We start from the raw sequence: 21,825 nt of genomic DNA on the forward strand, positions 1-21,825 counted from the left end.
TTAAATATGGTGAAGCTGCATTCACTTGACTTCCAAGTTATGTGCAAGGAAAATAAGAATAGTGAAAAATAGCAAAACTAATAGGATTGTCATGCAAGAACAATACCATATGCCATGCTTATCTATTTATTTTAGATATACTGATTCACAAATATTTATAGATGTATGCTCACCCCCTGAACCTCACGGTCCATAACCAATTCCAGTATAGGCAGGTGCAGTTCAGCCTCCCCTCTGTTCTGGCAGCTACTATGCAGAGGGAACGGATGTTGGGAGGAGCTTTTGTTCGTCTGTAGACTTTGTAGGTGTCATCAGGGATGCAGTTGTTCAAATAGATTCTGCTGCAAAGAATGACCTCTGTGGCCAACTTCAGCTGTTGAAGTGCCTTTGCGAAGTGGTTAGGTTAGGGACAGGAACCTGTTGGTGAGGGACAGTGTGTCTAACAAAGGGAAAAGTTCTGGTGGAGGAGGGACAGAGTAAGACTCTCACACCTGACTCCACCAATTAGTATTCTCTGTGGCATCGGGGCTAGGAAGTCCTATCAGCATCTGGATGCTATTGCCACCGCACCAATCATCTACCTCATTCATCAGATGCTGCCTGATATTGTAAGCTTTCTTGCATGTCTTTGTCAGCATAGAGACTGTGTTAAAATAGTCCTAACTGTTAATAGCTGTTGTGCTTGAGTTAGCAGTGATATTTTGCCTTGGAAATGTAAAAGAGTTCCTTGCCCCCAACTACCAAGTGTCACTTGCTTTTCTATTTTTCGAATATATCGTGCCACATTCCTTGAGCTCCATGTGCAGTTACTCCACTTTGGGTATCAAACATCTGGCCCCACCCACATCCATTCAAAAAGATCCCTTTACATCAGCGTTTTCAGAGCCCCCTCACATCAGCGTTTTCAGAGCCCCCTCACATCAGCGTTTTCAGAGCCCCCTCACATCAGCGTTTTCAGAGCCCCCTCACATCAGCGTTTTCAGAGCCCCCTCACATCAGCGTTTTCAGAGCCCCCTCACATCAGCGTCTTCAGAGCCCCCTCACATCAGCGTCTTCAGAGCCCCCTCACATCAGCGTCTTCAGAGCCCCCTCACATCAGCGTTTTCAGAGCCCCCTCACATCGGACTCCTCAAAGTCTCCCTTATATCAAAGTCCTCAGAGTGCCCACACATCAGTGTCCTCCATTATAATTAGTACAACAGCATAAACATGGCAATGAGCAGGAGATTGAGCGGGCCTAGATAGAGGCAGACTTCTGTCTTCTTCGGAACCACGATCTGATGGAGTGTATTGGGAGTGCTAAAAAAAAATTTATTTTGCACCCATCTGGTGCTGCCCCTGTGCAGCACCCCCTTTACCCCTTCAAGTGGGCCCAGGGCTCATGTCATACCCTAGAAACACCACTACTGTAGATGGATTGATAGATAAATAGGTATAAGCAAACAATTTCTACTACCCCCACTGAAGTCAGTCTTCACAATTACATGAAGTACAAAGGTAAGTGACATACCAGAATATATGCTTTTATCTACTGTATTATTTTAACACTACAATTTTGAGAACATTTATTACAGCTATGTTTAGTGAACAATAACATGTCCTACAGAATCTCTCACCTTGATCTCAAATGGTTTATCATATGAACGTTATATCTGCTGTAATCCTTTAAACTACCCTGAATTCAGATAAACGGGAGAAGGATATAGCCACGGAAACAAAATTACCAGCAAAAATCATACACATTGGGTTAGTAATACTTGCTCAGATCAGTAAAGATAGAGCATTTTATCTAACACATATGAAGGTCTTTGTCCCAGATCAAACCAATTACTGTGAGTGATGTGACAAGATAACAATGTATATGCTCCTTTATCTGTCCATACATGAGGTCATATGTATCTTTGCTATGGATCATTATGTTTTTTCCCTTTGTAGAAACATCAGGTCAAGAATATACTGTCTTTTCCATGAACCCTGGTCTTTTTTCCTTGAATCACCAAAAATACAGGTTTTCAACTTTCCAGAACATCTAGGTCATTTTCTCTCATGTACATGTATTCTGAAACGTAGGTGAACTATACTGCAAAAAGCTTTGAAACATGGGGAGGGATTGATTTGCTAAATAAACCGAGGCTATTGACTCAGAAAAGTAAAATTAAACTGGTTTTGCAAAGTAAATGTTGCCTGTTAATTGAGATGAAGCTTTGTTCACTTTCAATACCCAATAATATGCAAGGGAAATGGGGAAAAAAATGGCTAACTTGTGATTGGATGTTTGAACTATACACAGCTTTCCCTTATTCACTAAGCTAACATTTATCTGATAAGTGAGTCGGCTCCATTGCTTTTGTAAATCAACCCTGATTTAATTGAATTTATAAATTAAAATAATTAAACTTTGGCCTCCTATTAATATGTGCTACAGTGCTTACAAATACACAAATACCTATAGATCCCGCCAGTAACCACTTGAACCTACACTATAAGAAGTTGCATTAGGTTGATTCCTGTGTCCAGGGAGGAGCCCCGTGGTTGGGCTTGACTGCCATCTGACAGGTAATTTGAAAACTTTACGCTGTCACCACTGAAATTGGATTCTGGGATTGCATTCTAACAAAGCACTGAGGGATATATGGGAAGCTGCGGCCCATCCTTGAGTATGAGGGGGATGCCGTGCCCCTGTCTGCATTATGGAATCACCTTCGTATTCAGTTTTGAGTTACTCTATATTATGAGAGCACTCACAGTGGCATGCAGCTGGAGAACACAACTCAGTGGAAATTTACATAGGCTTGGAATTTTCACAGGTCACCAGATGACTTCCAGGTTTTACAGCCCTCACCGGAGGATGCAAATTCTAGACAACAAAAGCAAGAAGGGTGCACCGGCCTAGTGCATTACCAATGGTGCTATTTGTTAAAAAGTAAAAACAAACATAGACAATTATACTTACAAAGCAAGATGAGTGAAAGGCACATATTGTAAGCCACTCTAACTGTAAGCCTAGTTTGTAGATCTAGATAGGGACAATTGGTACTAAGAATGCACAGCAGATGAAAACGTATCCAGACCAGTTGGTTAATGCCAGACAGATAGCACTGAGGAAATGGGTTTACCCTTGAAATGCATCAGAAGCCTCTCCTAAAGCTCCAGCACAAAAATGCCCACCAAGAATTTGCCAGGGTCAATGAAGAAGACTACTGGGACGCTGTACTCTGGAGTGATGAGACCAAGATAAAGGTTTTTGGAACTGATGTCTTCAAAACTGTATGGTGTCGCAAAGGTGAGGAGTATAAAGAAAAATGCACGGTGCCTACAATGAAACATGGTGGTGGCAGTGTCCTTCTGTGGGCCTGCATAATTGTTGCTGGGGTAGGCGAGCTGCATTTCATTGATGATATTAAATTCACAGATGTACTGCTCTATATTGAAAGAGAAGATGCTAACATCACTCGGTGCCCTTGGTCGTCGTGCGCTTTTCCAACATGGCAGTGATCCAAAACACACATCTAAGGCCACTGTTGCATTTCTAATGAAGAACAGGGTGAAAGTGATTCAGTGACTAAGCATGTCTCCTCATCTGAACCCAATTCAACACCTATGGCGAACAGGGACATGCAGTGATGTCAGTGGCTGGTGAGGCACTGGTTTGTATCAGATACACACAGGTTACATATGCTGCAATTTTTATTTTATTTTTGTTTTGTTTGGGGCGGGGGGGAGGGGTCTGAGTAATTTTCTAGCGAGAGTGGTGTTAGAATTAGCCTGGGTGGCAAGTGTTTAATTACCATAAGTAAGTAACTCAAGCAGGTGGCTTATACAAAAAAATTACTGAAGTTTGACGTAATAACTTTAAGTTTTTTTTTTAGGTTAATGACAGGTGAGGCTCAGCCTCACTTGCCTCCCCTGACTGCGTGTCCCTGATGGGGAATTCTGAAGAGACAAGTTGAGCATCACTCTCCATCCAGCATCCAGGCTCTAAAAGTTGTTCTTGAAGAATGCAAAAAGATAGATGTTGCAATATGTCACCAACTTGTTCATTCCATGTCTAGAAGACTTGGGGCTGTCCTTACCAATCATGGAGGTCATACAAAATACTAGATGTAGAAGTTTTTGTTGTGGGGTGTATTAATTTTTGCATCAACTAATTTTATTAAAACTGAAAATGTTGTAATCTAAATTACTAACCTTACTTTCATGTAATGAGCTAAACAAATGTTCTATTATACTAAGGCCGCGTACACACGCGCGGACTGTTCGCCCAACTTTGTCCGCTGAACAGTGTTTGGGCGGACAGTCCGCTCGTGTGTGGGCTTTCAGCGGACAGTTTCAGCGGACAGTTTGACGAACAAGGTTTTTCGGAAATTCCGTAAAACTGTCCGCTGAAACCTTGTTTGAGCGAACAGTCCGCCCGTGTGTAGGCTTGTTCGTCAAACTAAGTTCCGCGCATGCTCAGAAAGGATTTACACGCCGAAAGTTATAATGCAGTGTATAGGACGTCGTATTTTTCGTCCCGTCGTACGTGCCGTTCACGTCATCGCGCACGGTTTCAGCAAACTGTTCGTTCGTCGTGTGTGGCCATGTCCGTCCATGCTAATTTTGAGCGGACTGTTTGCCGAAACTGTTTGACGGACAAAGTTGGGCGAACAGTCCCCGCGTGTGTACGCGGCCTTAGTTTTGTCAAAATGTTGGGAATTGCTCTTGTGTTCATTGAGTGGTTGATTAAAAATCTTACTTTTCAAAAGGGGTGTATTCATTTATGCTGAGCATACATATACACACACACACACACACACACACACACACGTATGCATAAGTTTACATACCCTAGCAGAATTTATGATTTCTTGGCCATTTATCAGAGAATATGAACGTAAAACACACAAAAAAATTATTTCACTCATGGTTAGTGTTTGGCTGAAGCCATTTATTATCAATCAACTGTGATTACTCTTTTTAAATCATAATGACAACAAAAACTACCCAAATAACCCTGATCAAAAGAGTTTACATGATTTTGCCCTGATAACATGCACACAAGTTGACACAAAGGGGTTTGAATAGCTTTTAAAAAGGTAATCATCCTCACCTATGATCTGTTTGCTTGTAATTAGTGTGTGTGAGTGTGAGTGTGTGTGTGTGTGTGTGTGTGTGTGTGTGTGTGTGTGTGTGTGTGTGTGTGTGTGTGTGTGTGTGTGTGTGTGTGTGTGTAAGGTCAATGAGTTTCTGGTCTCCTCACAGATCATTGCATATTTCATCCAGTGCTGCACCGATGTTTTTAGATCTGCAGGAAAAGGTAGTTCAACTGTATAAAACAGGAAAGGGATATAAAAAGATATCCAAGGAATTGAGAATGGCAATCAGCAGTGTTCACACTCTAATCACATGGAAAATGAAGGGTTCTGTTGAAACCAAACCACGGTCAGGTAAACCAACTAATATTTCAGCCACAACTGCCAGGACAATTGTTTGGGATGCAAAGAAAAACCCACAAATAACTTTAGGTGAAATACAGGACTCTCTGAAATCATGTGGTGTGGCTGTTTCAAGATGCACAATAAGGAGGCACTTGAAGAAAGATGGGCTGCAAGGTCAAATCGCTAGAAGAAAGCCATTACTATTCAAATGCCACAAAGTGTCCTGCTTACAATACACCAAACAGCACAGAGACAACCCTCAAACCTTCTGGCACAAAGTCATTTGAAATGATGAGACCAAAATTGAGCTTTTTGGCCACAACCATAAACGCTACATTTGGAGAGGGTTCAACAAGGCCTATGATGAAAAGATACACCATTCCTACTGTGAAACACGGAGGGGATCGCAGATGTTTTGGGGATGTGTGAGTTACAAAGGCACAGCAAATTTGGTCAAAAATGACAGCAAGATGAATGCAGTATGTTATCAAAAAATACCAGAGGAACATTTGCATTCATCAGCCAGGAAGCTGCACATGGGACGCACTTGGACATTCCAACATGACAATGATCCAAAATACAAGGTAAAGTCAACCTGTCACTAGCTACAGAAGAATAAAGTGAAGATTCCAGAATGGCCATCTCAGTCTCCTGACCTCCATATCATTGAGCCACTCTGGGGAGAACACAAATGTGCAGTTCACACAAGGCAGCCCAATAATTTACAGGAACTGGAGGCTTTTTGCCAAGAGGAATGGGCAGCTTTACCATCTGAAAAGATAAAGAGCCTCATCCACAAATACCACAAAAGACTTCAAACTGTCATTGATGTTAAAAGGGGGCAATACACGATATTAACCTCCTTAGCGGTATTCCCCAGTCTGGCTCGGGGTGGAATTTAAGAACCAAAAGCGTAACCCCAAGCCAGACTCGGGATTGCATCGCAGGATCCAGGAAGAGTTTACATACCCTGTCCCCTGGATCCTGTGAGGTCTCCACGCAGTGTGAGCGGCTTTTCCTCTGCTCCACTCATCACGGAGCATTGCAACACACGGGGACTGAGAATGGCACCAAATTAAAAAAGTGAAACACACACTATACATACAGTACACTGCAATCTTACAGATTACATTACTGTATGAAATTATTTCACATCCCCTTTGTCCCTAGTGGTCTGCCCAGTGCCCTGCATGCATTTTTATATTCTAAAAAAAATTTCTTTCTGCCTGGAAACTGGAAATTGTCCATAGCAACCAAAACCGTCCCTTTACATCAAAAGAGGTTTTAGACCACCTAGAAAACAGTGATAATAAATTTGAATCACTTGCAGAATAGAGCGATAGTGATTTGTGGGGAAATTCGTCATCAAACACTGAAAAGTAATGACAGCGACAATTCTGCACCTGAGCTAATTTCAGTGTTTTTGATTTGATTACATTATTGAATATTTTTTATTATAATTATATTATTATTTGGTATAATTATTTATTATATTAGAATTTAAGATTTATTTTTTCAAACTTTCATACCCAGGATGTCTACTAGACTCTGGTTTGGACAGATTTAAGTGAGTTATTCCTAAGCCCTTGTACACACGGTCGGACATTCCGACAACCAAATCCGTCAGATTTTGTCCGACGGATTTGGTCCGAAACTGTTGTATACCCACGGATGGAAGAAGTTGTCGGAAAATCCGATCGTTCAGAACGTGATGACGTTATTTCGTTACAACGGACTATGTTCAGGCTAGTAGCCAATAGCTTTGATGTAGAAATTTGATCTGAGCATGCGTGGCACTTTGTCCGATCGGAATTCTCTACGCATGATCGGAGTATGTCCGATCGGAGCATTTTGTCTGAAAATTTTACCAACAAGTTGGAAAACTATGTATGCGACGGAAACAGTCCAATGGAGACCACACACAGTCGGAATATCCGACAAAACGGTCCGATCGAACACATTCCGTTGGAATCTCTGACCGTGTGTACAAGGGCTAAGAATTACAGGACTACAATATAAAACGCCAAATATACATGCAAAATTGTACCACTTTCAGTATCAAAAATCTGACATAATCATACCGCCAAGGAGGTTAAGAACTGGGGTATGTAAACTTTTGATCAGGGCAATTTGGATAGTTTCTGTTGCCATTATGATGTGGAAAGAGTAAACACAGTTGATTGATAATAAATGGCTTCAGCCAAACACTAACCTTGAGTGAAAGAAAAGTTTTTGCTTTATCATTCATATTCTCTGAAAAATGGCCAAGAAATCATAAATTCTGCCAGGGTATGTAAACTTATGAGCACAACTGTGAAAAAAAAAAATTATATATATATATATATATATATATATATAGCTATATCACACACACACAAAAGTGAGTACACCCCTCACATTTTTGTAAATATTTAATTATATCTTTTCATGTGGCAACACTGAAGAATATTCATTTGCTATTGTCACACAACTGGGTGGACTCAAGCCCGCCCTTTTTTTGAAGCCTACTAGAGCTTCTAATCACGTACTTAAATAAAAAAAAATCCCATTGGAATCAATGCGTCTGGCATTCCGCATGTAGATTAGGATGCCGGATGCATGGATGGGGTGGCGATACCCTTGCACCTCTAATGAATGGGCCACCACTGCAAGTACACATTATGGAGGAATATGCTTTCTTCATATTTTATGTCTGAGGATAACCACGTTGTCTTTTTTTCTCTTAGGATTGAACATAATATTAAAGTCTTGTTTTTCTTTTTTTTGGTTTAAAAATAGCAAACATGTTATACTTACCTGCCTTGTGCAGTGATTTTGTACAGAGCAGCCCAGATCCTCCTCTTCGGAGGTCCCCCGCCAGTGCTCATGGTCCCTCACTTCTGCCAAGTACCCCCACAGCAAGCAGCTTTTTAAGGGGGCACCCCAGCTGAGCTGCTGCTCTGTGTGTCCATTCAGACACGGAGCTGTGGCTTGGCCCCGCCCACTCTTTCTCCATTGGCTCACTGACTTGCTTGATGGCACCCGCTTCTGTCTCAGCCAATGAGGGAGGGTCCTCAGACAGCCGAGGCTCTCATGCAACATCGCTGGATCGAGATAGGGCTAAGGTAAGTATTGGGGGGGGGCTGAGAAATGATGCTGCACACAGAAGGATTTTTATCTCAATGCAAAGAATGCATCAAGCTAAAAAAATGTCTGCGTTTAGAAATACTTTAAGGATACATTCACCCTGTGAGGGGCAAAAATGTATATTATTTGTGACTTTTGCACAAATGCTGAGACCTTCGCAAAGGAAATTTTTATAAACAGAAAGCCCAAGTGTGAGCTCTTAGTATTCAATGTTTTAGCTCTCTGAAGCTGCGAGTTGTCCCAGCTTTGTTACAACAAGTGTTCTTATTATGTTCCTCGAATAGAGGGGTTTATCAAAACAGCATGAGTGTTTGTTCTGCAGATTTTTTTATGTTTGTGTTATGGATTCAGCAGAACCTCCTGTATAATGATGTAACTTGCAAGTGACATGAGATTGCCCAGCCAATGTGACTCCCTGTGCCTGCTTCACAATATTTGCATAACAATAAGCTTTGTTGATTTACCTCGACAATTGAATTTCTTTCTCTTGAAGTTGTTGGTGGCAAACAAAAGCATCAAACGGAGAACAAATTCTCTTGTGTATATTTAGGAATATCTTCTCTTAGATACAGAAACAAATTTAAAGCAAGAAGGTGCCTTGGAGACATATATCAGAGCAACTAATAGGCATCTGTTGGACACAAGGGCCAAGACTTTGATATAATGGCATAAACATTTACCAACTAGAACGGGTGGTTAAGGTGGCACATGAGGGGTATAAGTTCCTAAAGTGATCTCAGTACAGGGTTCTCTAACTTTCTCCCACAGTCTTAAAGTAATATAAATACTGAGATGAACACTTCATTCAGTTGGGGCTTTGTGATATAATAAAGTTGAAATTTTCACCTGGTGGTGGCCACTGTTTCCTGCTTCAGGGTAGTTCCTTATCCTCACAAGGTTCTATGGAGACACCCTTCTGTGAGTACCCCTGGGAACTGAAGGGTGATGAAATGATGCTGCCTCCTGCCTGTGCCAACATGCACAGACAGCCCAAGAAGACACACACTCTACCTCTTCTAGGGGAAGCTATTCACAATTGGCTTCTGAGGCTTTACCTTGGGAGCCACTGTCATTCTCTTTCTCGACAGAGAGTAGAGGGCATACCTGGTGTGTAATATGAACTGCCTGTAGGTAGGTGGAGACAATTTCCTCAAGTCAGAGACATGTATTGAATGCAAGGGGACGCATCCTTCAGGTTTCTACACAAGGAAACTGAAGGGTTTGTAAAGAATCGTTTTTTTAAGAATAAACATGTTTACATAAACATGTTGTGCTTACGAGAGAGAGAGAGAGAGAGAGAGAGAGAGAGAGAGAGAGAGAGAGAGAGAGAGAGATAGAGATAGAGAGATAGAGAGAGAGAGAGAGAGAAGATGGGCCCAGCCCAAGATAGGACTCAGGCAAGTATGGGTGATAGAAAAAAATGTATCAGTGGAAGCATTGCCTATCTTAAGGCCTGGTTCACACTGGTGCGATAAGATAAGCGCTCTGACTTTGAGAGCACAAGTCGCAAGACAAGTTACACCCTATTAAGTGCAATGGAACCATTCTAAGAGGAGCAACTTTGAGTCACTCCGACTTAGAAAAAGGTTCCTGCACTATTTTTGTTAAAGAAGTCATATGCAAGTTTTGCCAAAGCCACGCTAGGTTGTCGAGTTTGAAGTCGTGGAAGTGTGAACCGGGCCTTATACAGGGAATACAGTCAGGTAAAAAAATACACACACACACACACACACACACACACTTGTAAAAAATATATAGTTTACATAATGTATGTACAGTACATGTAAGCAGTCATACAGTATATCCACCATAAACACATTATTTCTCATTTCCTTATGTTTCCCCCTGCTGTATAACTGGTCCCACCTCACTGCTCCACTTCACCACTTATGGTCTCTCTGACATCATCATATGCAATGAAAGACCAGAAGTCCTGCACCCTGTGATCACAGGCCCACCCACAGATCTAGAGTGAAGTAGAACAGATGGGAGAGGGGCACCACCATGTAGGGAGATTAAGAATAAGGTAATTACTCCTTACTCTACACACCTCCTCAACTAAATAAGCGATTAAACCTTGCAATCTGGGAGGATGGGTCACTTGAAACATGCAATTTTGGCAACTGGAGGTTAGCCAAATCCTGTGAAATTCAGATGGTGCTTTCAATTGCACTTTTCCATCTTCACTAGGAAGGACTCTGTGTGAGACAGAAGCACTAAGCAGACAATCAGTGCCTCTGCATCACAAAGAAGTATAGCACAGATTGAAAATCAGAAGTATGGACAGTAACTGGCAAGACGACAGTGACCTGGTAAGTATTTATGGGGTCTAAGTACTTTTTTTCATATGGCAGCATCATGAGGACGTTATATCATTTGTTAGCAGATAATGGGGTTGATTTACTAAAGGCAAATCCACTTTGCACTTCAAATGCACTTGGAAGTGCAGTCACTGTAGATCTAAGAGGGACACATAAAGGAAAATAAAAACAACATTTTAGCTTGTACATGATTGGATGATAAAATCAGCAGAGCTTCCCCTCATTTCAGATCTACCCCTACAGCGACTGCACTTCCAAGTGCACTTGCAGTGCAAAATGGATTAGCCTTTAGTAAATCAACCCCAGTGTTTTTCTCACTAAGCCGATTAGGAAAACAAACATTTCTGTAAACACATCAATAAGACTGTGGTCTCCCTTTGAGTATACTGTTAGATTGTCTGTTCTGCCAGATTTTAGACATTATTACCTTGTTGAGATGTCTTTTTATTTCTCATAACTCTTTTTTAGTGCTCCTCTGCCCAACAACACTGCTCACAATACAGTTTACTAGACATAGGCTAGGTTCACAGTATTGCGAGTGGTTGCGAATGCTGGAATCACAGCGATGCCCACAACCACCCACAGGCAAAACGCACTGCTCTTTAAAAATGCGCAGGGATGAAATTTATTCTTAATGGTGCGCCCACACATCTAAAAAGGCAGTGTGTTTGGATTTCCCTGTGGCTAAGTTTCAAACAGGGGCCATAAACCCTCAACAGTGTGAACTTAGCCTAAATGCAGGCATACCCCACTTTAAAAGTACACAATGGGGTTTATTTACTAAAGCTGAAAAGTGCAAAATCAGGCTCACTTCTGCATAGAAACCAATGAGCTTCCATGATTCATTGGATTCTATGCAGAAGTGAGCCTGATTTTGCACTTTTCAGCTTTAGTAAATAAACTCCATTGTGTACTTAAAAGTGGGGTATGCCTGTAATATCCCATTTCTCCCATAGAATCCCCATATAGTACTTCTATTATTTAATGACACTGTCATCTATTTGTAGCGGTCTCCCCAACTTCCAAGGACCTAATGGTGACCCCCCCCAGAGCCAGAGAGACATTCCTCCTGCAGGTTACTAGGCATAGTGGGTGTGGTGCAAGGAGGAAAGATTGGGTGGCAGTCACTTTTTGCAAAAATTAACAAAGCAAGTTTTATTTCTCTTAACAGGAACAATGGGGGGAGAGGGTTAGGACACAGGAGACCCTTAGGCAATGCAATAGCTATTAAGGCAAACCCTGCAGACAAAAATAGAACTAGGCAGACAAGAATACAGAACAAGGGCCTTTAAGCTGAATGCAGCAATCTGTATCCGGTAAGAACCACTGTCTCTTATAGCAACAACTTCTCTCACCGTATCCTACTGAGATCTTCCAGCTTGAACTTACAGTATCCCACTGTAGATCCTTAAGCTCAGCTCGCCATCTTTCACTAGATTTTTTTGAACTCTCAGCTATTTTCTTGATTCCCAAGCTTCACCCACACCTAACTGCTGTACTTATCGTAAAGCTTTACTTACAGCTACCCGCTGCCTTCCTGGGTGAGTCTTCACCGTGTCCCCAGCTAATGCAGCATCTGCTCTGGTACTCCTTCAGAACATCCTCCCTTCCAAAGTTGCCTCCGGTAGTCTTTGTGGCAACTGCTTCTCCTTTACCTCCATCACAATCAGGCACAATCAGGCACAATCAGGCTCCCCTCAGGCCGAGCCTCTAACACATGCGGTCCTGCCCCCCAGGCTTTGGGCTGAACCATGGCTGCTCCTCCTCTGCAGAACCCCAAACAGCTGTATCGGACTTAAGTTTACCTAGTAGCCAGCATGCCTCCTGGATAGGCCTCAGGCTTCAGGCCTAGCAACCAGGAGCTTCTCAACACACACCCAGCCAGGCCGCACCTCAGGCGAGAAGAACCCAGATCACCTGACTTTTCCCAAATAACTAGCCTATCCCAGCATACACAGCAGTCAAAGGAATGCCTGCTGATTGACTGAGACAACCTAGTTACCCATTACAATAATTTATGATAATTAGGGTTGGCACCTCATCCCTTTAAACCCGAACACATATTAATTACACAGGTTCTGAAGCTCCCCTAGGCAGTCCCATCCTCCCCCCCCCCCCCCCCCCCCCCACAGTCAGAACACACCTGCCAGTGACATGTATACAGTAATCCGTGCATTTTTATAGAAATGTGTCTAAAGTGTCCAATGTGTTAAAATGGCTACTACTAGTCTTAATTGGAGGAGGAGGAGCAGAATTTGAAGACAAGGACAGAGAGAAGGTGTCTGGACAGTAACCTTTATGGCAGGATTACCAATTAAAGAAACTGATTTAAAAATACTGAAAATGACATGTTATAGCCTCATGCCCATCATGGATGGCAAGAGGCTGAAAAAGGCTGGGTGTAGAATTTCTAGTCATTTTCCCACACCTGGGGAGTTCCCGGTGCCCAGGGCTGCCATTAGAAATCACAGAACCCCATACAGCCTACCTGACATCCCCCTCCCTCGGCCAAAACTGACTGAGGACATAGATCAGTTCCTTTCTCTGCAGCCTCAGCTGCACAGATGAACGAATAGAAAGCACTCTGAGGCTTCCTGCTCAGTCATAAACTGAAGCCTAGTAAACACAGTTTTACTATGCTTCAGTAATAATTAGACACAGGCGTGATTGATTCCGATCGCTCACTGTGTTCATTAAGAAAAAGAAGGGGCCAGTAAATGACATATTTACTGGCCCCCTCCTCAGCAGCTGAGAAGAAGACGGCAGCTCTGAGGGGGGGGGGGGAAACAGGGGTGCCTGGACAGCAGATGGAAGGGGTGCATGTGCTGGAACCACTCACCTTGCAGTGTAGCCAGGGGGAGAAAGAGGAGAAGAAGCTGGCATCGCTGCGAGGGTGGCAGAACAGGATCGTGTCTGCAATAAGAAAGTACAACTGGCTCTCCTACTAAGCAGATGCTTGGGTTCCCCCTTTTTAACTTATAAGGCCCAGGCCCAGTACAGGAGGGCTGGCTGTACTACCTTATCAGCGGCCCTGCAGGTGATACATACGGCCTGTCAAGTGAATGGCTGTATCTGGCAGTACTTTTGTAATTGCTGATGCTTCTGTGCATCAATGTTTACCTGTTTATACATATACAATGTGTTTCTCAAATGAGGAACTTCTGTGTTTGTGAAATACTGTATGTTGCTTCTGCACATTGGCATTTACATGATTACAGTTGCATACAGCCTTAACTTGTATGGCAGGCTTAATGCAACACCTGTGGCTCTGCCGGCCCGGGGGAAACGTCCATAATTTTGCACCCATATGAGATATTAGTGATTTGGTATAACAAAAATAACAAAGAGAAAAAGGGTTCAAATGCTTTCCTCTTATTTTGAAAAACATGAGCAAGCACTGAGTGAATGCAAGGCTCCCTCTGTCCAAAACCTCACATCTTGAGGGTTCATGCACACTAGGCAGCAGAAAAAAAAAAATGCCAAAGCTGCTGACAGATAAAAGCAACATAAAAAAACGCTCCTGTAAAGAATATAATATGCATAGGCGCTTTTACATGAGATTGCATTTATAAGCGTTTTTCCCCAAAGCACTAGAAAAAAAAATGTACACTTAAAAATGCTGTATGCACCTAATTGCCCTGTTTAGGCAACTTTGTGCCCATTATGGTTTGATTGTTGTACGACCAAGCGTCTGATTTTTGCCAAAAGCACATGTGCAGGATTTTGTCTAGCATTCTATATACCCGCAAATTGTCATTTGACAAATAAGAACGTAGTGACGTACTATGAGAGTATAAAGAGGAAGTTCATCTCTCAAGCACCACGCTTTGGGCCCCTTATGGTAATTTTGTGTTAGAAAAAGTTAGTAGAATTTTGGGGAGTGTTGATTCATGATTTTCAGATCATACAAAACAAATACCTTTTAAAATACGTTTAGCATAAATACATCAGTATCACCAGCAAAGCATATTCATTATTATCCCATTAAAGAAGATGAGAATGTGCGCTGCATTTTGACTTTTCATCAGCTGCCCCGTCACGAATGTTACTTCTAGAATACAAGTGGTAGTTTACAAGACTGAACTCTTCGGGCTCGTTCCTTGATTCCGATCATGCGTGTTTGTACTATTGACTTTTGTGTGATGATTTCTGTACTGATCATCTAAAAATCAGATGTTGAGTTCACATCCGACAATAAAATTTTATAGCCTGCACATCCAGCCTTGTCTGATGAAAAAGTAAAATCAGCTGTCGAAAGCACAGTACTAACAATCCGAAAATACGCAGCTCATCTTACGACTTTTCACTTCTGATTTTCATTTCGTGTGTACGAGGCCTAAAGCCTTGTACACACGATCGGATTTTCGTCAGGGAATTGTGTGAGGACAGACCATTTTCCTAAAATCTTTCCACTAACAAATGTTGGATGGCAGGCTAGTAAATTTACGGCGCACAACGGTCTGTTGGCTGATTTTCCTATCATGTGTACACAAGTCTGTCACACAAAATTCCAAAGTACAAACACACATGCTCGGAATCAATGCTCATGACATTAGCAGAAGGTGCCCAAAGGGTGGTGCTCAAGAGCTGAAATTCCATGTAATACATCAATATGTTCCTGTTTGTTGGCCAATTGTGTGCCGTTAGTATGCAAGACAAAATCCAGGCACACGCCCTCCGGACAAAACTCTGACGCTTTGTTGAAAATCCGATCGTGTGTATGACACAATCATCATGTGTACGTCACGACATTAGCAGAAGGTGCCCAAAGTATGGCGCTCAAGAGCTGAAATTCCATGTAGTCCATCACTATGTTCGTGTTTGTTGGCCAATTGTGTGGCATTAGTATGCAAGACAAAATCTAGGCACACACCCTTCGGACAGAAGTTTGAGGCTTTGCTGAAAATCCGATTGTATGTACGAGGCATAAGACTTATGTCGATGGTGGTTATTTTCCTGCATTTGCCATGTGTTTGAATGCAAGTCAAATGCAGATAAGCAAAAACTCATTGACTTTAACAGAGAAGTACGCATGACAGTTCAGAGGATGTGTTTGACCTGCTTTGCGCTGTGATGCATTGCTTTGGACTCAGCATATCATATTGAGACACATTTGAACTGCACAAGAAAGGCAAATGTAGCTTTTTCTTGTCAAGTGCTGCATTTTCTATTTGAACCCATCTGCATTCGTTCAAATGGAAAATGCAGTGTTTCACAAGAACACCCATCGACCCTCGGTCAGTACAGCAATAGATGACCCCTTACAGACACTCCATAGCTTTGATTGTTTTTTTTCCTTTAGAGCCAGAACCAGCAATCTTAGCTGTGAGTATGTTACTGAAGGATACAACTACTAAATGATCAAGGCTACCTACCACACTATTTTCCCATAATCGCCTGTTATTATAAACATACAGCTGGTACTCTGCTCCCACTAGCTGTTAAACGCCCATTGCCCCCAGGGCCAAAAGGAGCCAACCTTCTACTGACTAAAGCCTATGTAAATGAATTTTCTCATAAAAAAGACAAGTATTCTTTCAAAGAGATACAACTGTAATACCATATTTTCATTTCTCGTCATACAACGCTTTTGCCATAAGAAAAGCAAAAGCAATGTCAAAAAATAGGTTATATACTGGCGGATGAAGATTTTTACACTCTGATACTTTCTGCTGGCATTGGTATGATTTGGAAGGAGACTTGTTGTCAACTTCAGCTACTGCAAAGCAGTACATGATAAATATATGAATTGTTGAAAGTGACAACAGCTCCGCTACCACATACGCTGGTCATGTTAGAAACGCAGTAATGAACTTGATTACGTGGAAAGCAATCGTGATAATTCTCCCAAACTGACAATAACGTATTGCTTTATTCATGTGATGTGTGAGATAGAATTGTACAAAATTGCCATTTCATAAGGGAAAGTTTTGCCTGCGAGTTGTATCAACTTGACAGAGAGGGCGAGTCATATAATATTCCTCATTTCAAAATAAAATACTATTATTTAGAAAATGCTCTGTTATCGACGGTACATAATAGTCCTTACATAGCCTTTAATTAACACACACGTGTTTGCATAGCCTAATCACTTTGCCGAGCAGCAAACATCCATGATAATGCTAGATATTGTTTGTATGTACCTTACAGATCCTGTTTGGATGCTAGACTATAATAGATTATCCATATTAAGCCAAGATGTATATTCAGATCAGGACAAAAGTACAGCTTTATCAACAGTGAAAGCATCCTAGTTAAATATTCAAAGGCAGTTCTATAATTATAATCCATATCAGTATCCTATACCCTGCAGTCCTTTGTATAATGTTTTCTCGACTCTGTCAAGCACTTGGAATATTTGTACGCTGGCGACAGCCCTAATCATAGGCGTGTATTAGGAAATTTGATCAGAATCCCACTTAAGCATACGACCTTCCACAATTACCCATTATGTTGGGAATAAAATCTTAATAGACATATCATGCATAAACTATTACTAAAATGAAGGAAACTGCTGAGAACAGACAAACCTTAATAAGTCCCTAGTCCCTGCCTCTGTAACAGCAGCACTGGAGACGGCCAATTGTAACTTACAGTGTCCATACATGCCATTAACACACATTAACCAATTGAATCTTTGTCCTTTTGTCCTTGCCGTCAGACATAGGGATCTGTTACAATGATGGCACGTTTTGAAATCTTAACCAAAAATCCTTATGTATATGAACATAATAAAGGCTGCGTTCACACTATTGAGAATCGGATGTGGTTTTTCCCGCATCCAGTTCGCAATAGCAGGAGATTTTGATGGCCTCTTTATGGATCCGGTTCACATATCTCTGGTGTGAATTTACACAGGAGCCCTGTGCGTCTTTTGATCCATTTCAGGTCGGAATTCAGCCAAAAATTCAGGCAGAAATCGGACCTGAAACAGTGAACGGGGGACGCACCAGATCCCTGCTGTGAGCCGCATGCGAAGATAGTGTGAACCCAGCCTTAGTCAACTAAGATCTTAAAGGAAAAAAACTAAAAAAATACATGTAGGCATAGGCATTTTTTTATTGTTTTGCCATCGCTCAACAAAGTAAGTACAATATACTCCAACACACATCCACCGGTTCTACGCAAGTTGTATCCCTTATACAAAAGCGATTCTTATTTCTAAAGTGCTGGTAAAGAATTCACGACACAAAATGTAGACATTCCGAGCTCCAAGATAAAAAAAAAAAGCGCACGCTATCCTAGAAATTAAGACAGTTCATTATCTTTGCAAATTAATTTTTAAATAAGCAAAGTAAGACATGACATCCTCATTGACAATCAAAAGGAAAGATTCATTAGTGTGCTAACATCTGCCTACAGACTGCAGCCAACTGCGTGTGTGTGTGTTCATTTAAGACCACACTTGGAAAGCTTTCCAGTTACATTTACCTAGAGATTTTGCACTAGCACTTCCCATCTGACAGAAATCAGCCAGCTGGGTCTGATGAATAATGGTAGAAGGCAGCTTGCATCGGTTGATGATTGAATTATACAATCGCCGAAAGGACCAAAAAAAAAGTAATTCTGCTAAGGAAAGACATTTGTAATTTCTAAAATACACCATAAATTCATTTTTAATATATTGACAGTACTTACAGTAAATATATACATAATACCAAATGTCTCTGTGTAGCTATCTACACACATATGTATGTGCAAGTCTCCGAATGCATATCCAAGTGGTTTGGCTTAGGGTGCATTAGCAGCATTCTTCCTGTCTCAGCACTTATAACCCCCCCCCCCCCCCTACAATATATTTCCTCTCTTTCCTTTACTGTGCAATTAGACAAATCTCTTCTTTTTTTTTTTTTTTTTTTGGGGGGTTCTCGGAGAAGGAGATACACTCTAATGCACATCATGGCTATATTCTCCAAGATATACTGGAAGCATTTAATCATGTGTGACCTCCATTTCCAATCTGACGGTAATGTTGCACAGAAGTGGCAGCGTCCTAATGGAAGTTTTCATATGCAGCTCTGTGCTCTCGCCAAAACGTCCCACACACATCCAGAATTAAGGAACACAGATAGGTGAACACAATTACAATGCAATCCAGTTCAAACAAAATTTCCAGATTTCACAGCTGTAGGAGGGAGGTTTAAAAAGTTCACTTGTCCATACCCCCAGTTAATAATGAGAAATAAATAAATAAAATGACTGGCCAGTGCATGATGGGATAGGATTTGACCCAGATCACCCTAATTGGTACACGTGACTTGGGGCGGAGCTGCATTTTTAATGTACCCATCCTTTATAAAGGAATATATAATTCAGTGTTTACTACACAGCTGGACCATACAGGAGTGGACCCAAGACAATTCGGATTACAATATTTCAGAAAGTTCCAACAAGAATGGAGGAGGAGGAGGAGGGGGGGGGGGAAATAATCCCACACCCAAGATCATCTTAGTGCGCTAATGTTTTTTTTGGGGTGTTAGCAACTCAGCATTTTCAGCTGAAGCTAAAGAGGCAGCAGATGTCAGATGGTTGACACTTGCAATCAGCGCCAATTAAGCAATCACCGGGCTTTTTAAGCTAAAGCATGGGAAGTATATAAAAAAAATAAAAAAAACTCAATGTAAGAAGCAGCAGAGCAAAGTTGCTGGAGTATTGTGTGGCTCTGCCCAACCATAGCAGCTTAGGTGATGTGGTCCCTTGATCATCCATGAATATTTCATGTAGGCAAAAGGTGCATGGTTCCAAATGAATTAAAGGAAAATTCAAAACTAATAAAATGCTTTTATTGCATGACAGTTCACATGTGCTCCATTTAGCCATCATCAGGGATGGAGGGAGAGGGAGGAGGAGGGGGGGCTCATTATAACAAGTTATGCAATTGACAATAATGGCAAACAAGAGAATCCAGCAGCATTGGATGACTTACCTTGGAGGTGTGGGTGTCCTTCAGCTCTTTGCTTCTCCTGGAATCCCCACTGTCTCCCCTGCTCCTAGACTGAGTCGGCAATACAAAAGCTGTGTGCAGTGTAAGAGAAGAGGGATCTGCTTGTGTCAGCTGATCTTTATTACATGCATGCAGCTTGCCTTAACAAGGGCGTCCCTTCCATGCAATAAGCTTTATCCACCATCACCAACCGACCAACCCAATCCCCCCCCCCACCTCTGGTGAAGTTTGATCTGTCGGGAATAGAAGAGACTGAGCGAAGGGATGACACTAGACTGCTAAGAGTGAAGCATCAGCTGGCTGCAGCCTCCTCTCCGGCATCCCTCCTGTGCAAAAGGCAGGACCCAGCGCTCAGTGCTCGCCGTTCATTGGCTCCCCGCTCAGGATGCTGTCCTGAATATCCAATCTAGCAGCACAAATCCATCCTGCATCGCCCATCCCGAGGATTACTATCCCCCCCGCCCGCCCAGATGGGCAGGAAGGAGATCCCGGCGAATGACAATCAAGGACACCGAATCAGTCCTCTGGACCAGTAAAGTGACCCCTTTGCCTTACTTTATACAGCCAGATGGGCTGGTGACCTCAATGTGCCCCAGTCCACTTCAACCTCCTGGCACCCATCGGGACCGATCATCCAAAATAAGAACAGGGGGGGGGGGGCAGAAGTGGGGGGATGAGTATGAGGAGGAGGAGGCAGGGATGCTGGATCTTCAGATCATAGGAGATCAGATCACAGGAGTACAGTACAAACACCCTGCTGGCAATGCATGACTTCCATGCTGGCATCTGCTTGTATTGTTAGAAGGATGTGTCAGCCACATATTTCTTTTTATTTTGGTTGTCATTAGGATGCTTTCAATCTATCTATGTTTGTTTTATTTTCATTTTCTTGATAGGATGCTTTACATCTATCTATGTTTATTTTGTTTTATTTTGATTTTCTTGATAGGATGCTTTAACTCTGTCTTGTGTTTATTTTGTTTTGCTTTTCTTGATAGAATGCTTTAAATCTATGTTTGTTTTATGTTTATTTTCTTGATATGATGCTTTAAATCTATTTATGTTTGTTTTATGTTTATTTTCTTGATATGAGGCTTTACATCTATCTATGTTAGTTTTATGTTTATTTAATTGATAGGATGCTTTACATCTATGTTTGTTTTATGCTTATTTTTTTGATAAGATGCTTTACATCTATCTATGTTTGTTTTATGTTTTTTTTTTTTTATAAGATGCTTTACATCTATTTATGTTTGTTTTTTGTTTATTTTTTTGATAGGATACTTTAAATCTATCTATGTTTATTTTGTTTTATTTTTATTTTCTTGATAGGATGCTTTAACTCTATCTTGTGTTTATTTTGTTTTGCTTTTCTTGAAAGAATGCTTTAAATCTATCTGTTTGTTTTATATTTTATTTTCTTGATATGATACTTTAAATCTATCTATGTTTGTTTTATATTTTATTTTCTTGATATGATACTTTAAATCTATCTATGTTTGTTTTATGTTTTATTTTCTTGATAGGATGCTTTACATCTATCTATGTTTATTTTGTTTTGATTTTCTTGATTATGATGCTTTAACTCTATGTTTGTATCAATCTATCTATGTTTGTTTTGATTCTTGGTAGGATGCTTTAAATCTATCTATGCTTTGCTTGTTAGAAGGATGTTTTATATCTATGTTCTGCTCCTTAGAAAGATGCTTTACATCTACATTTGTTTGTTTTGCTTGTTAGGATGCTTTAAACCCATCAGCTTTTTTAATAATTAAATATTACCTTATACAATGACAGTACTGGCCATCATGATTGGCAGCATCAGCACTACAGAAAAGGGGGGGGGGGGGGATCTGATCACCCAGGATTTGCCCTGCTGTGATGCCCCCCCAAGCAGTGGAGTACAGCTGTATTTAAAGCTGATCCATTGCAGTCAGCACTCTATCTCCTTGGTGCTGCAGCTGACACCCAAGCTGATGTGGGAGTGGAGGAGGGGCTGTAGGGAAATGAACAGAAG

General features: G+C 41.4%; 1 protein-coding gene across 4 annotated transcripts in view; it reads right to left on the reverse strand.

Annotated features, from left to right (window-relative positions):
* SYT1 (synaptotagmin 1) overlaps positions 1-20,199 on the reverse strand; it is an 834,437-nt gene extending 814,238 nt beyond the window's left edge. For 3 of the 4 annotated variants that reach the window (XM_077473911.1, XM_077473912.1, XM_077473913.1), the window contains exon 1: positions 19,791-20,199. The gene's annotated coding sequence lies outside the window, so the exon portion shown is untranslated. The remainder of the gene's footprint in view (positions 1-19,790) is intronic. The other variant, XM_077473909.1, reaches the window with a different exon arrangement.
* Positions 20,200-21,825: the final 1,626 nt, after the last annotated feature.

This window comes from Lithobates pipiens, unplaced genomic scaffold (assembly GCF_037356315.1).
Source record: "Lithobates pipiens isolate NorthernLeopardFrog02 unplaced genomic scaffold, aLitPip1_a1.2 Scaffold_8, whole genome shotgun sequence".
NCBI lineage: Eukaryota > Metazoa > Chordata > Amphibia > Anura > Ranidae > Lithobates > Lithobates pipiens.